The sequence below is a fragment of the Colius striatus genome, chromosome 10, assembly GCF_028858725.1.
Source record: "Colius striatus isolate bColStr4 chromosome 10, bColStr4.1.hap1, whole genome shotgun sequence".
NCBI lineage: Eukaryota > Metazoa > Chordata > Aves > Coliiformes > Coliidae > Colius > Colius striatus.
In genome coordinates this window covers 13,850,421-13,865,144 of record NC_084768.1, presented here as the reverse complement: position 1 = coordinate 13,865,144, position 14,724 = coordinate 13,850,421, and the positions used below count along the sequence as shown (strand labels likewise).

Here is a 14,724-nt window from a genome sequence, read left to right as displayed (position 1 = left end):
GAGCATCTTCCTTATGAGGAAAGGCTGCAGGAACTGGGACTGTTTAGTTCAGAGAGGAGGAGACTGTGGGGGGATCACATTAATATTTACAAATATCTAAATGGTGGGTGTCAGGAGGTTGGGGCAGCACTTTTTTTCTGGTTTATCTAGTGACAGGACAAGGGGTAATGGGATGAATCTGGAACACAAAAAGTTCCATTTAAACATAAGGAAAAACTATTTCACTGTGAGGGTGAGGGAGCCCTGGCACAGACTGCCCAGGGAGGTTGTGGAGTCTCCTTCCTTGGTGGTCTTCAAGACCCACCTGGACATGTTCCTATGTGACCTGATGTAGATGGACCTGCTTTAGCAGGGGGGTTGGACTAGATGATCTCTAAGGGTCCCTTCCAACCCTACCATTCTACGATTCTGTGGGTTAGTTGTGATTTTGTATAGCTCTGTGCCATAGAAACAAAATAGTCATGTAACTGTCAAGGAAACAAGAACTCAGATTTCCTGTAATTTCTTACAGAGGATCAGGGAGTTATTATGGACTTGCCTCTGCTCATGAATTTAGGGTTTGTGAGATAATATTTTAAAACGCTCACCCCTTTATTCAGTCTTGTAGATAAGTACTGCTAAAGACCAAGATGGAGATGTCAACAGCAAAAAAATTAGTCTAAAATTTCTTTCTTCCTTATTTCTTCTTTAATGTGCAGAAACATTTTGTTGCTGTAAATTTCTGCTTGTAATACTTTACTCCCTCAGATCAGCTACAAGTATAAGCCATCAGTTAGTTGTTCTGTAACTACTAGATTTTTAATAAATACTTTGTTTCTGTTCTGTGAATATTCTAGCTTTTGACATAAACTATCCTGCGAATTTATGTTTCTGAGATGCAGCAATTCATTTCAATAACATTGCTGGTGCAAGTTCATTGAAACAAGCTGTAACGGGGCTTCCATTGCTTTGCAGATGAAGAAAGAATTATGAACTGCTTTGTATTTTTGGTATTCTGTTGCCACCTATTGGGAACATGTAAAGGAAGATGTGCTTCTACTGTAGAGTTTGTTTAGCATTGTACTTTCATTTCTGTTGCGTCTTTTATGTTTCATGATGTTGTCCTCTAGGAAGGAAAAAAAGGATCTGCTATGCCAGGGATGAAATACTTTTCAACCCATGAGTTTATTTAAATTATTGTCTGCCTTGTTTAATGTTGTTCAAATCAATGAACAAGTTAGTGGTTAGCAGTTTTATTAATTTTAAAGTAGTCCTGGGGGGATTTAGACTGGACATTAGGAAGCATTTCTTTACCCAGAGAGTTGTGAGCTGGAATGGGCTTCCTAGAGAGGTGGTCAGTACCCCAAGCTTGTCAGCTTGTGAGACACTTGGACAATGTCCTTAACATACTTTAACTTAGCCCTGAAGTGGTTAAGCGTTTGGACTAAAGGATCGTTTTAGGTCCATTCCAACAGAAATAGTCTATTCTGTTTTAAAGATAACAGTAAATCTGATCCTCATAATTAAAAGCTTTTCTTTTTTTGATTGTTTGGTGCCAATATATATATGAGGGTTTTTTAACATATCTGACACACTCCTGACTTGGACACATGGAAGCAATGTTGAGAAATGAGCACCAATGCATAGAGAGGAATATTATCTTTTTTAAAATTTCAGGCAAAAATCTGTGCAGAACCACTTTTTCCTCTCTTTATTTTTTCAATGTATTTCATTATAGTTAATTTTTTTCCCTAAAAGATAATTTGCAGAGATTTTATTGGTTTACTATTTGACATAGTTTCTTGGCTTCATTCCTTTACGAATCATTTCCTCTTAGTTTTGTTCTTTCCACAATGTTACCTTGATATCTTTTTGCTTTTACACACTGGTGGCAGTAGAATGCTACAGAACATTTGTATTATGGAACATAACCAGAAAACGAAATACAGACACCATCTCTGTTCTCAGTCTTAAGTAGTTTATATTAGATATGATTTGTTTGTTTCAAAGTTGCAGGTGTCATGTGTGGAAATTTGAGCATTAAAAAGCAAAGGAATAAAAGAGAGAAACCACTGATAATGGGTAAAGAACATGCCATTACATGAGGCTTGAGCATGTGTTGGGATCATACTGCTGGCAGATTGTTCAAATTTTCATCTAACCCACTGCTGCTAGTGTTTTCATCTAACTCAGTTTGCCAAATGTTTTCAATAGAAGTTTGTTCCTTTGTTACACAATTGCTTGGCAATTACTTGGTCATACAGATCCGCTCCCAAGCTCAGTGTGAGCTATAGCTGTGCAACCGGATCAGAACTGACAGCTTCATGTTGAGCACAAGCCATGGCATTTGATGAGTGAGGCCTTTGAAGCTTCCTTTGGCTGAGGCTTGTACAACGATCAACTACTAATTAATGAAAAAAGAGGCATTCTTTCTATCCACATAGTTGTAGGTGAATATTTGTGAGTAAAAGCTTTAAAAAGTAGAAGAATCGTCTGCTGTTTCCAGTCTTCATAGGAGTTTCAATCTAAGCTATGTTCACTTCAAAGGGCTTGTTCTGCAACTGCTGCAGTCCTCACTGGGTTTGTGGCTGCCAATTTTAGTAGAAAACCTGATAGGCTAGGGCTTCTGGGGCTTCAGCTGATTATATTTTGTCTAAATCCCCATGAAAGAGCAAAATGTAAACATTAAGGAGTAGGAGAAATTTTGCATCTTTGGAGAAGGAGCCTTGCGGAGTTTAGTACGTCTAATAAACTAGGAGTGTGTCTCTCAAACTTGGATTGTGATTCTGCAGCCATTTGAAACACTCTCCTTTTCAGCTCCTGTCATGAGGAAAAGATATGTATCAGCAGAAAACGTTGGTAAAAATTGGGATGAGTATTTCTCTCGAGGGTAGTAAGAACTGATTTAGAGACAGCATCATATAAAACAATTCCAGTTTCATTGCTTTTGAGAATTGGGCTTCATATTTAATACTTCTGTTAGGAAGAATTGTGGTACTACTGGCAGTGTCTGTTTTCCTAAAAAGAAATCAATTGGCTGCCTGTGTTAGGAAGGATACTTGTGTAATTGTAATTGGTTAATTTGCAGTACGTTAATTGCTAATGTTCTCTCAATCTGGTGTGAGGTTGGTTTTTTTGTGTGTGTTGGTGTCTCTTTTCTGCCTCTTTCCCGTCCTTTCTTCTTTTCCACCACTTATTTTCAGTTTGATGTACTTAGTAAGTAAAGCTGCTGTTGTGTGTTCTGGAATCCATGGGGGATCCAGCCTGTGAACCAGTAGGGAATTTTTTTTTTTTGCTAGTAGATGCCGTTCAGCTCACTGGGCTTTTCCAATAAAGAAGGATGGATTTGTTCTGCTCATTTTTTACCAGATGCCTCAGATTTGTAATTATTTTAAGTTTTATAAATCACATTTAGGACATTCTGAAAGCCCTTGTTCTCCAAGAAATTCCCAGTTCTCATTTGCATCCCGAGTTGCTGTCCCATCAGTCATAAACTCACATCAGTGCGCTTCCCCCCCTCCCCCGCCCATTGTGTTTTCCATGTATTCTTTCTTTATGTGGAGGCTTCGAAAGGCTGAAGTTGCAGTGTTTATTCCGGTGGCAGCATGTGCTGCGCGGTGCAGAAACAGGCTTGGCCCGCCCTGCGCGGGGTGCAGCGCGCAGCCTGGCCAGCGGGGGCTCGGCCCGGGGAAGGCGGGAAGGGGCCGGGCCCGGGGGCTGCCCGGCTGCCGGCGGGGCCGCGCTTCCCGGCAGGCGCCGGCAGGGGGCGGCATTGGAACGGGCGAGCTCCCGCCGCCGGCGCCAGCCCAGCGCGCGGGCCCGGGTGGGCGCTGGGGGTCGGGGTCTCAGGGGTATGTGCTTGGGGAAGCCTCGTGGTTCCCACCCCGCGCCCCCTTCAGGCGCTCTGTTGGAAATTGCTTTGGATGAGGCAGGAAAGGAAAGGGGAGGATTTGAACTTTCTTTGTCTTTTGGTGTAAATTTGGGGAGATAATGTAACATTTCTATTATATTTTCCACCTTTCCCACTGGACAACAACCCTGTGGGTGTTGAACGTGTTTCAGTTTCAGAATTATGTATGAATGGAAAAAGTACTTAGGAATTAGCAGGCCTCTACTAATCTGTATTCAATTGCCAATGAGATTCTGTGATTATGAAGCTGTTAATTCCAGGTAGCATTGCTTTTCTGAAAACATCTTCAGATGGATTTAATATATATTTATTTTCATTAAATATACTACTTAGTTACACATGTGTAGTGTGTTTTCCTCTAATGCTTTATCATTATAACAGACAAAAATGTAAGTGTGGATTTTTGATCCATATATGTTTTAATAGCCTACAAGTAATTAAAAAAGATGGGTGAGCAAATATTGTTAAATATTATTGTTGTTTCTTAACCTGTTTTAAAAATATTTTTTCCTTTGCTTCCTCAGAAATAGCTCAGTATGTACATATATGCATTTACATACACTCATATACCTGTGACTATAAAAGACATTTTCGAGACAACGCAACTAAAATTAGTATGAAGGCTGTAGTATGAAAAATGATATAGGAGGGTACAATTTCACTAGTACAACATCAGTATAAAATAATAAGGGTGATTGACAATATCAAAAGGAACTGCATGTATAAATTGTGTTGGGAAGACTTTAAATACACTATATTGTTACATTTGGTAATTATAGTCCCTATTTAGCAAGGTGTTTTAAAAAGCAACTTTGAACAATATATTATTTGCTCATTTGAAATCAGGATTTTTTTGACCCTACTTTTTGCCAGATTTCTTTTCTTTTTCTTTCTTTTCTTTTTTTTTAAAGTCAGGTTTTCTTTGATCTTGGATGAGTTTTTCCCTCTTCCTTTAATGTTTAGTGGAGTTTTTTGTGTGACATCCTGCATTTCTTCTAAGAGAAGACTTTACCAGTACTAGGTTATACTTCTATTATTTCACATTTTAAGTAGAATACTACTTTGCTGAACCTAGATGTTGTTACTTATACATGTAAGGCATTGACATGAAAACAAACCTCTTTGTCTGTAGAGATGCTGTGAAGCACATGAAGGTCAATGCCTATATTTTTATTAACCTTAGCTTTTGAATCAAGTCCAGAGGATACATGTTCTTCATAAGTGACTTGCATATGCCAATTGACTTGTGCACATCATAGTGTTAAGTAATTGACAGATGATATCTAAAATTGTTATCTGGCAGATTTAGAGGGAAGTCTTAAGTAAATCTAGTGAATTTGAACGTTGTCTGGATAGTAGACAATATCCAGAAATCATAGGATGTTCAGTTTAGGGTTTTAATTTAGTTTTTCTTTGCCCACTCCTTTTTACACCTTTCCTATGAAGCATTATTTTATCTCATTTCTTTTTCACCTCTATTCTCTTATGTGATCTTTACTTGCTATTGTTTTTTGCAGTTGAGTGAGTTGCTCTATAATTTTAGTATCCTGAAGCACTCATTAGTCTTTTATAGTGCTTTTATGTGAAGGTCCTGGCTTAATCTTCCTCCTTTGCTGTCCAGGCCCTAAATGGAAATGAATGTCGATTCTTTGAGATATTTTTGTATTTGTGTACAGTGTGTTGCTGCTCAAGAAGACCATGCAGACAACTGTAGTATTTGGCAAAGTCTGATCAGGAAATGTTTTCATGTAATTTTGGCATGTTTTCAGCACTTTCAGATAGCATAATATTTTCAATAAAATTCTTTTACTATTATTTACTACCTGCTGTTGGTATTAGAATACATTTTTTGTGTTGATTAAGAGGGAAATTTTTAGGAGGCAGCAAAACTGGGGTCAAAGGGGAAACAGTTTGAAGCAGTGATTATGGGGACTGTTAGGTCTTTGGAATTTAGTGGCCAAGCATACATTAGCATTTTTTCTGCCCTAGAAGTGAATCTGGGCACATAACTATGAAGTCTCAAGAGCTCAAGCAACATAACTGAGTTGTTTTTTAATGTGGTATTAAGGCATATGCAAATGCTCTTAGTCTTTCCCTGTTTTGATATTGTGGAAAAGCTTACACTTGTTTTTTGAGTGCCTGAGGGATTACTTTCCAGATGGTCAGAGATTTCTGCCACTGAAAATTCATATGTTGTCCAAATCTGTGGGGGAGAAAGGCATTCTGCCTTCATGACACATTTATATAATGAATGGCTAAAAGATGGCTGCATCCTCAGCCTTCCCAATAGGAGAGACTTTTCTGAAGTCGAATGTTTGCTGGATCAAAGCTCTTGTCATAGAGCTTTTGACTTTGTTACTTAAATACAAGTCCTTGAAGCCCTATTGTTGATTTTGGTAAGCTTTGTGATGGTCTCAAAGATAATAAGAGATTTCCCTATGCTGCTTAGTTCTGAAGGCTCTGCTATACTTGGAGAAGTTATGCTTCATAGTGAGCATACTGAGGGCACTAGTTCTTTAGCATAAACATGAAATATGAGTTGTGAAAGAAGAGCTGAAGTCTCAAAAAAGCATGGCATTATTTCTAGGCATCTTTTTTTTCTAATCAGTTAGTTATTAGAGTCAACTGGCTTGAATTTCTGGCAAAGGGAGAGCAAGGAAGTCACAACTGCATCAAAGGATGGAAGGAAATCTAGAGGTTATTACGAAAGGCAATTCTGGTCACATAAAGAAGTGGATTTACAGATGGCTTGCTGAACACTGTTTAATATTACTTTACAAAATGAAATTGTTTTACGTGCTTGGTCAAGAGTATAAAAAATCTATAGAAACTGTGGGAGGGGAGACAACAGATGCTGAATAAGTCTACTGAAGCGCCCAAGCTGCTGCTAAGATTATTGTATCGAATTTGTAGGATGGCAGAATATTATCTGTGTGGTAAGACTGATCTTTCAGGAAAAGAAAGTAATTCTGTAAACAAAGAACACACTACAAAATAAGATTTATTTTGCAGACAGAAGACCCTGATTTCATGAAAGCTTAATATTGATAAATACCAGGAGAAACAAAGAAAAAGTGATAGAATCATAGATTTGTTTAGGTTGAAAAAATACCTTCAAGATCGAGTCCACTGTTGTTTTGCATCCTCTGCAGTGGGTAAAAAAAAAACAAAGTAAGAGGAAAGCAGCATACAACGGGAGTTGGAGGAAGAGCTGTTCAGGGGATGGGTGTGTTTAGTGTCTTTTGAATACTCATGGACTTAATTCAGTTGGTTCCAGTTACTATGGAGAGGTTCCCTGGGCTGCAAGGGAATATGGTGGCAACTGTAGATGTTCAGCTTTCATAGGATGGTGACAGCTCATCTCCATTGTGCCAGTTACTGTTAAAAGCAGAACCAAATTGGCCGCAACTTTACATAATATTGAAAAAGAACTAAAAAGCGTGAAAACTCCCTAGTCATCTGCCTGGAAGTCAGATCTAATTTGGAACATAAAGACAGGCAGCATTTCTCTTTCAAAAAATGAACTGGAAATTCCAGCTGTGTGTATGTGTCTAGAGGTATGTTCATATTTTGTAATGTAGCACCAGAATTTATTACCACTGAAAGCTGTATATTCTAATACTATAAATGGAACAAACACATTTTCATTGCAAACTGAAACTATTACACTTTTCTATAACCAGTGTTTCTTACGGAGATGAGAGTAGTTCAAATCACTGGACCAAATCATTGGATCAAAAAATAGAAACTGAAACCACTAATATTGTTTAGAGAATTCCACTTTCACTTTGTACATATATATGGAATTACTGAAAGAACAACATTACCTGAATAGCATTCTGGTGACTGTCTGGAATGAGGATTTAGAAGCAAATTTGGAGAGGGAGAATGTGTTTCCTTCCCACCACTCTTGAATGTTCAGGCTTGAATAGTTCCCAAGAGAAGACAGGACCATGGTGGAGCCAAGGATTTCTTCTCCTGTGAGGAACAGAAGAATAAATGTTGAGTATTGGTATTGCCAACTATGTTAGTGTAAGAATTATATGACAGCTATTTTAAATTGCTCTTCCTACTGATTAAAAGAAATTGTTGCTAAAGTCTATCTGATGTACAAATTTGTTTGAATACTAGAAGAGTTGATCAGAAATTGAAACAATAAGCAATGTTGCACCTTCCTCCTACCTCCTATTGCTGGATTTTTAATTTTACAGTGGTATTTTCTGTGTTATTCTCTATGTAATTGCTATGTAAAAAAAGTACCCCAAAAAATTAATTCTGCAGATGCAGAGGAAAAGGCTGAATAGTAGTGGCTGTGTATTGGTACAACCTTGCTGATCTTTCAAAATATTCTTAATTAGATTATAATCTTTAAATTAATGGTGTGTTTTCACTCTTTTATTGTTTTTTATCTCAACAATTTAAAATGTATTTGTTAGATTATTGTTTTTTCAGTGATGAATGATAAGTGACAGATGTTTGGATTCATACAGCTTCAGAAAGGGTGTGAAAGGGTACTTTGTGGAAGTGGTCTACTTTTTTAATTTAATCTGCAAGAAGCTTGAGTTCACATTTAACGTTAGGAATTGATGTAGTACCCCCATCATATTAACCATTACTGAAAGAAGTTTTGCTGGCCTCAGACATTTTGCATGTTCTTAAGCCAAAGAAAGGCTCAGATATGCTTAGGAAAGCCAAATTGGCTCTCAGAGTAAGACACTGAAATGAATATCCCACGTTATGTATCAGTAGCTGGTCCCAGGAAGTTTGTTAGTCTGTTTGACTTGTACTCCTCTGGCACAGCAGAGCTTGCTGTCCTCCCTGGGAAGGAGATTAACTGCAAGGAGAGAACAGATGGTCTTTCTACTTCTCGCTAAGGGCCCTGTATCACTGAGGGGGCAGAGTTAATCTGTGGCTAGGACATACTAGCCAGAGTGGCTGAAGGCGGCCTGCTGGATGGCACAACTGGCTTTTCAGTTTGTGCATACCACATATGAGCTCTTAGAAGGACAGGAGGATTGGGCCTGCTTGATGCCAATATGTTTTCCCCATGGCTGCCTTTCTGGAACTGCAGTCCAGGGCGACGGTTCTGCTGGCAGAAGCTTTCCTAAACTAGGGACAAATCTGGCTTGCAGATTATGCGTCTGAATTTCTTCCTGAGACTCTCTAAAGGATAGCAATGGTTAGATTTTCTATGTAGTCAGAAAGATTACTTCAGTGTAAACTGTGTGAAAGAAACAGATAAGACTGTTTTTTCCTGTAGTGCCACAGTAGCTATTTAAATTTGACAGGTGGGTAGTGCGTATAAGGTCATAATTGTATTAAATAATTTGAATTAGATGAAAACCAGAAAGGATGACTAGTATTCCTGGATAATTCCTGGCCCTGTGCTACCTGCAAGTGAGACATGTTGCCATAGGCATGTTTCAGCTGCTCTAAAATATCGGTAATATATTTGTTTGAAATAGTAGGACAAAAATTCCATCTCTACATATTTAGCAATTTATGACTCATTTTAGTTTGTGAGAATATAATGAACCTTGTAGTTACTGTAAGGTTTATCTCAATTTAACTGTAACATAATATTTAAGCTTCATAGTTCCCCACTGACTAGATTTTTCTATTTTTTTTCTTTCTATGGTTACTTAAGAGTCTGAACCATGACTTCCCGCTAGAATAAAATAGGAATGAAGACTTCTTGCTGTAGGTCTAAATTTTATCTGGGGAATTGGAGCAGAACAGTCACTAAGTGAAACTGCTCTAAATCTCAGCCATAGAGGACATAACCTCTGTTTCTTCTTTAGCTGTCAAATAGAGTGCCCTAGTTTCTTTTCCATTGTATGTGGTTTCCCTCTGATACAGTTTTTACTGTTAGGTACTTTATTACAAAATATTCTGAACTGACGTCTATCTTATTAGATGCTTAGGAGCTTTTACAAATGTCTCTATAAAAATATATGGTGTATCTGTAAAATGGATAAATCTGCTGTAATGTTTTAAAACTGGAAACTGTGTATGCACACAAAAAATATGATTAGATGGAAAATTGTCCTTAAACCAGATTTTTTCTAGGTGGTTGGCAAAGCTAATGGCGCTACTGAAAAATATTAGGCTGCACATTAATCTGTGGGTTTATAAAGTAATTTAGGAAGGATAGGAAAAAGTATTGTGCTATCGGTGACAGGAAGACTTTCCGGGCTATAGACTGAAAGGTGACTTGCATCAATGGTCACTCTAAATATTTTGTAGTAATAATTGTTGTATTTTAAGTTATATGTGTTTGTCCCTTCAGTTAGTAATGAGCGAACGTCTAAGTAGCACCAAGAAAACAGCTTCCTCAGTTGCCATTCTTGATGGTGCTTCCAGCAACACTGGTGGCTGTTAAAAGGTTATAGAGAGGGACATGCTTCTAGTTTGGTGACAAGGTGTATGGAAAACAAAAGAAGTGCTGGTAGTATAACTAGTTTGCAAAGGGAGGGCTTCCATTCCTTGTCATAAAATTCTTATTATATTGCACTATCAGGGTTTCATGCAATTATAATTATTCCTTTAACACCATGAGAGGATGTACATGAGTCATTTGGCAATTTTGTGCCAAATTATGACTGTTCTTCAGTTCTACTAATACTAAACATAAAACATTTAATATTACAGTGCAGTTTTAAAAAAAAGTTTGTCATTACCACTGTATTGTATTTTGTATACACATATGTGAGTTTTATGGCGGGTAATAATAGATGGAAGAGATGCCTTAGAATCATAGTGATTAGTAGTGTGACATGGAACTTATTTACATCATCCAGGAGTTACTTATTCGAGCTTTTAGATATCCTAGATATTTCTTACCATTTTCTAACTATTTCTTTCGACTGTCACCAAATGTAAAATCTAAGTCCTTTACCAGACACATTGAGACTGGGGAAGAAAAAAGAAAAAGAGAGGGAAGGGAGGGAGGGGGAAGCTCATTTATATGTCAATGATAATATCATAGAATGTAGCTATGGAACAAACCTAATAGCAATGCGTCTCTTGCCTGTATCTGTGTGTGAGCATAGGAGAAAGCTGTAGAAACTATGGCTGCTATAGATATCATCGGAAAGGAAATCCCACCTACTGAGGAAATCGCACCATCTTTTAATGTGCCAAATGAATGTGTAGCCTGCACATGGTAACAAACTGAAGTCTTAGTGAAGCTAGTGTAATATAAATTGAAACAGAGAGTAATTAATGTATTAATGCATTTTGTGCCTACTGTACTCCTCTAATAATCAGACTACAATTCTGATTACATTCAGCAAAATACAAAAGAATAATTAAATATGAGTTAACTTCATAAGAAACTTGAAAAGAAACAAAATTGCTGAAATGAAGCAAATTGCAAATTATTTGTTCTCACTGCTAAATGTCCTTGTAAAATAAAAAAGTGGTTTTTAGGTGTGTTCCTTTTCAAACTGAATTGAAAAAAGAAAAGTTAATAGGAGAAGAGGGAATCAAGAAATCAATATAATTAGAAATAACAGCAATATACATGTTAGTCATCTACCTAAATTTAAAAAAAAGAAAGTTTCTGGTTTTAAAACCTGGAATTAAGGAAAATGTCCTTATCCATAATACATGACAAAAAGGTGAATTATTGTTGAGGCAAATGGATATTCAGTGTGACCCATCCCAAAACAAAATTATTCTCAGGGCTGAATTCTATGAAATAGTAGTTTTTAAAGCCTGACTGTATTTTGCTCATATTATTGATATTGCTGAAGAGGATGAGAGTATTAAAGGTGAATTAATTTTACCAGAGGTTGTTCCAGTAGCCTGCTCTACTGAACTGGACCAAACTGTTTCCAGTACAGCCTTGCCTGGACACATTACAGAGTGAAGTTAGGGACCAGATTCAGATAAGCCTAGTTGAGTAAAACTTTAGTCCAGGAATGCCACTTTTAGACCTTATTTAAACAATGAAGTAATTAATCTGTTTGTTGCTAGTAGCTTGCTATGGATTTATAGTTTTTTTTAGTACTCAGTCCTGTATGTTGGATGAATTTTGTCTAATTGTTTAACCAGCTCAGTCTGACTGAATCCCTGTGTATGAATTACTTCTTGTGAGTAAGGTGAAAAGTACTCATGACAGGGGCATCCTACTGGAGCAGAAATAGGTGATGTTTTGTAGAAAACAGCAAGAGAACATCTCCTTTGCATTAATTCAAGGAAAAGCAAAACTTCAGGAACAAATCTGTATTGGAGAATTTAGCCCTGAACTTAAATCTTCTTGGAAAAATAGATTTAAAATAGAGTCCTAGTGAAGAGTGTTTGAAAATGGCTCAGGTCTCTGCACATACTTCATCTGTTTGTTGGAATATGTAGATTATAGACCAACTTGATAACAGACTATGTACTAATCATAAGAAATATTTTATTAAAATGACTATAGGTATGTTTTTTTCCTGTGACAGGGAGATTTGAGCTGATGTTAATTTGTAGTGCTAGTGCTAACTCGTTTCTCATTTTGTTTAAATGCATCCTGTTTAGTCTACTTGTGACAACAGTGACTCATATTCTTTCAGAAATCTTTCGTTATTTAAGCATTACTGGTTTTAAAAGTTGATTTATCTTGCATTTACTGGTGTATTTTGTATTGTATATTTTGTATATTTTACCTCAATAATGTTCAGACTAAAAGAAAGACAGACATATACTCAGACACTTACAAGACTCTCAAAAAACCCCTACTTCAATTGCTAGTTTTCAGAATTTGTGAAAACTCAGTTCATTTTTCCAGTTACAACTGTGAAATACTAGGAATTTCATCTGGTACAGTATACAGCACCTTGGCCAAGGTACTATTGTTATAGAACAGATAAGATTAAAAAAAGTCATTTGATTTGATGAAAACCTGCATGAATAGTGGGGAAAAAAGCCAAAGTTACTATAGCAACCACCATTGCTTTAGACAGAAGCTAAGTAGAAAGAGGAGAAATGTAACAAAAAATACGAGGGCCATTTCGTAAAGCATTAAAAAATAAGAATGAAATTTTAAGGCAAATATGGTTAATACTCAGCTTTTATCACTTAGAAATACCTGATAAGCAGCAGATTGTCGTTAAAATAAAAGCGTGAGGACCACTGTTAACAAAGAAGTTTTAGCGTTGGAGTCTGTTAGACTATATTAAGGAGACACTTCCCTGAATTTGATGAAAAACGGGTGAAAGTTTTAGAGTTTTTATCTTTTTTCCCCTTATTTTTTTCTCTGCAGACTGTTTGCTGAGTAACTGCAATCTTAACCTATATGGTAGAATAAGCTCTGAAAATGCCTTTCATGGTATAAACTTGACCAAAGGTCTTCCTCATAAACATGGCTTCAGGATGGGCATACTGTGGGTTGACCCTTCATGGGATAGGGCATTGGGTCAGCTGAGTGCATAGCATTCCCTTCAGTACAGGAGTGCCAAAGGCAGCTTGAAAGTTCATAGCAATCAAAATTTCAAGAAGCAAACCATATTCACAGAATCACAGAATCTTGAGGGTTGGTAAATTTAGGTTTGTGAAGTGCCCATATATGATAGGTTTACATGAAATTACGTGTACAGTTTGTTGCCTGTGCCTTTGTTTCTGAACCTATGTTCTGATGTCAAGGACGAGTTTAAAGGCTGAGCTTTGATACTCTCTCTTTTTGTCTTTTTAAATGAAGTCAGCTTTCTGCAGTGATTTGATACTGGTTATGAAGTGTAGTGTTTTGCTTGTGTGTTGCTTTACAGTTGTGCAGAATTGGATTAACATCAAATGTGCATGTAATAAAATTGCAGGCATCACTTGTTTTCCACTTGCTATGCAGTTATTAAGTCTTAAATTTGATGTTAGTTCCCATAGAGCAAAACGGGCCATGTTGGAATTGTAAGCAAACAAGGAAACTATGAAAAATGCACTTTAATGTTCTGTCCTCAAATAGTGCTTTGTATGAGTATTGAAACAATCTGAAAGTTTTTGTGTAAAAAGAGAAAAAACACTCCATCCTTTCTTTAAGATCAAGTCTGACTCACTTCTTGCCTTGTCTTCAAAGAGCTGTGTTGGTGTCTGCTTGGTTGTGGCACAGCTATCTTCTGATATTGTTAGAATATGATTCTATTGTCTGGAAGTAGATACTACTTAACTGTCCTAGACAGTACCATAGCCTGGGGCTTTGCAAACACATCATGCAATTGTTACTACTGTCTGTTTCTTCTGGAAAAAAAAATGCATTGCCTCTGAATAAACAGATTTTGGCTATTTTATAAACCACTATGAAGACAGACTGAGAGAACTAGGGCTGTTCAGCTTGGAGAAGCGAAAGCTTCACGGAGACCTTATTCCAGCCTTCCAGTACTTTAAGGTGGTGCCAAGAAGGTCAGGGAGGGATTTTTTGATAAGAGCATGTAGTGACAGGACACAAGAAGTAATGGCTTTAAAATGAAAGAGGGTAGATTCAGTGTTGTGAAGAAATTCTTCACCGTGAGAGTGGTGGAGGTACTGGAATGGGTTGCCCAAGAGGCTGTGGATGCCCCATCCCTGGAAGTGTTCAAGGACAGCTTGGATGGCGCTTTGAGCAACTTGGGCTGGTGGGAGGTGCCCATAGCAGTGAAATTTGAACTAGATAATCTTTAAGGTCCTGTCCAACCCAAACCATTCTAGAAAATATTTTCCTCTCTTCTCTCATATAGAAGTTTATAGAAGGTTAAAAAGTTTTGCATTATTTGCTAAAGTCTTCCTGTGAATCCAAATGAAATGTTTGTGATTACTGTAAAGGGGGCATAGTATTTTTTTCTCCTCTGGTATTTTGTGAATTACAATGTATTTCTACACTGAAA

General features: G+C 37.2%; 1 protein-coding gene across 1 annotated transcript in view; it reads left to right on the top strand.

The window, feature by feature from the left end:
• PIGK (phosphatidylinositol glycan anchor biosynthesis class K) overlaps nt 1-14,724 on the top strand; it is a 71,722-nt gene that overhangs the window by 17,433 nt on the left and 39,565 nt on the right. The window lies entirely within an intron of this gene.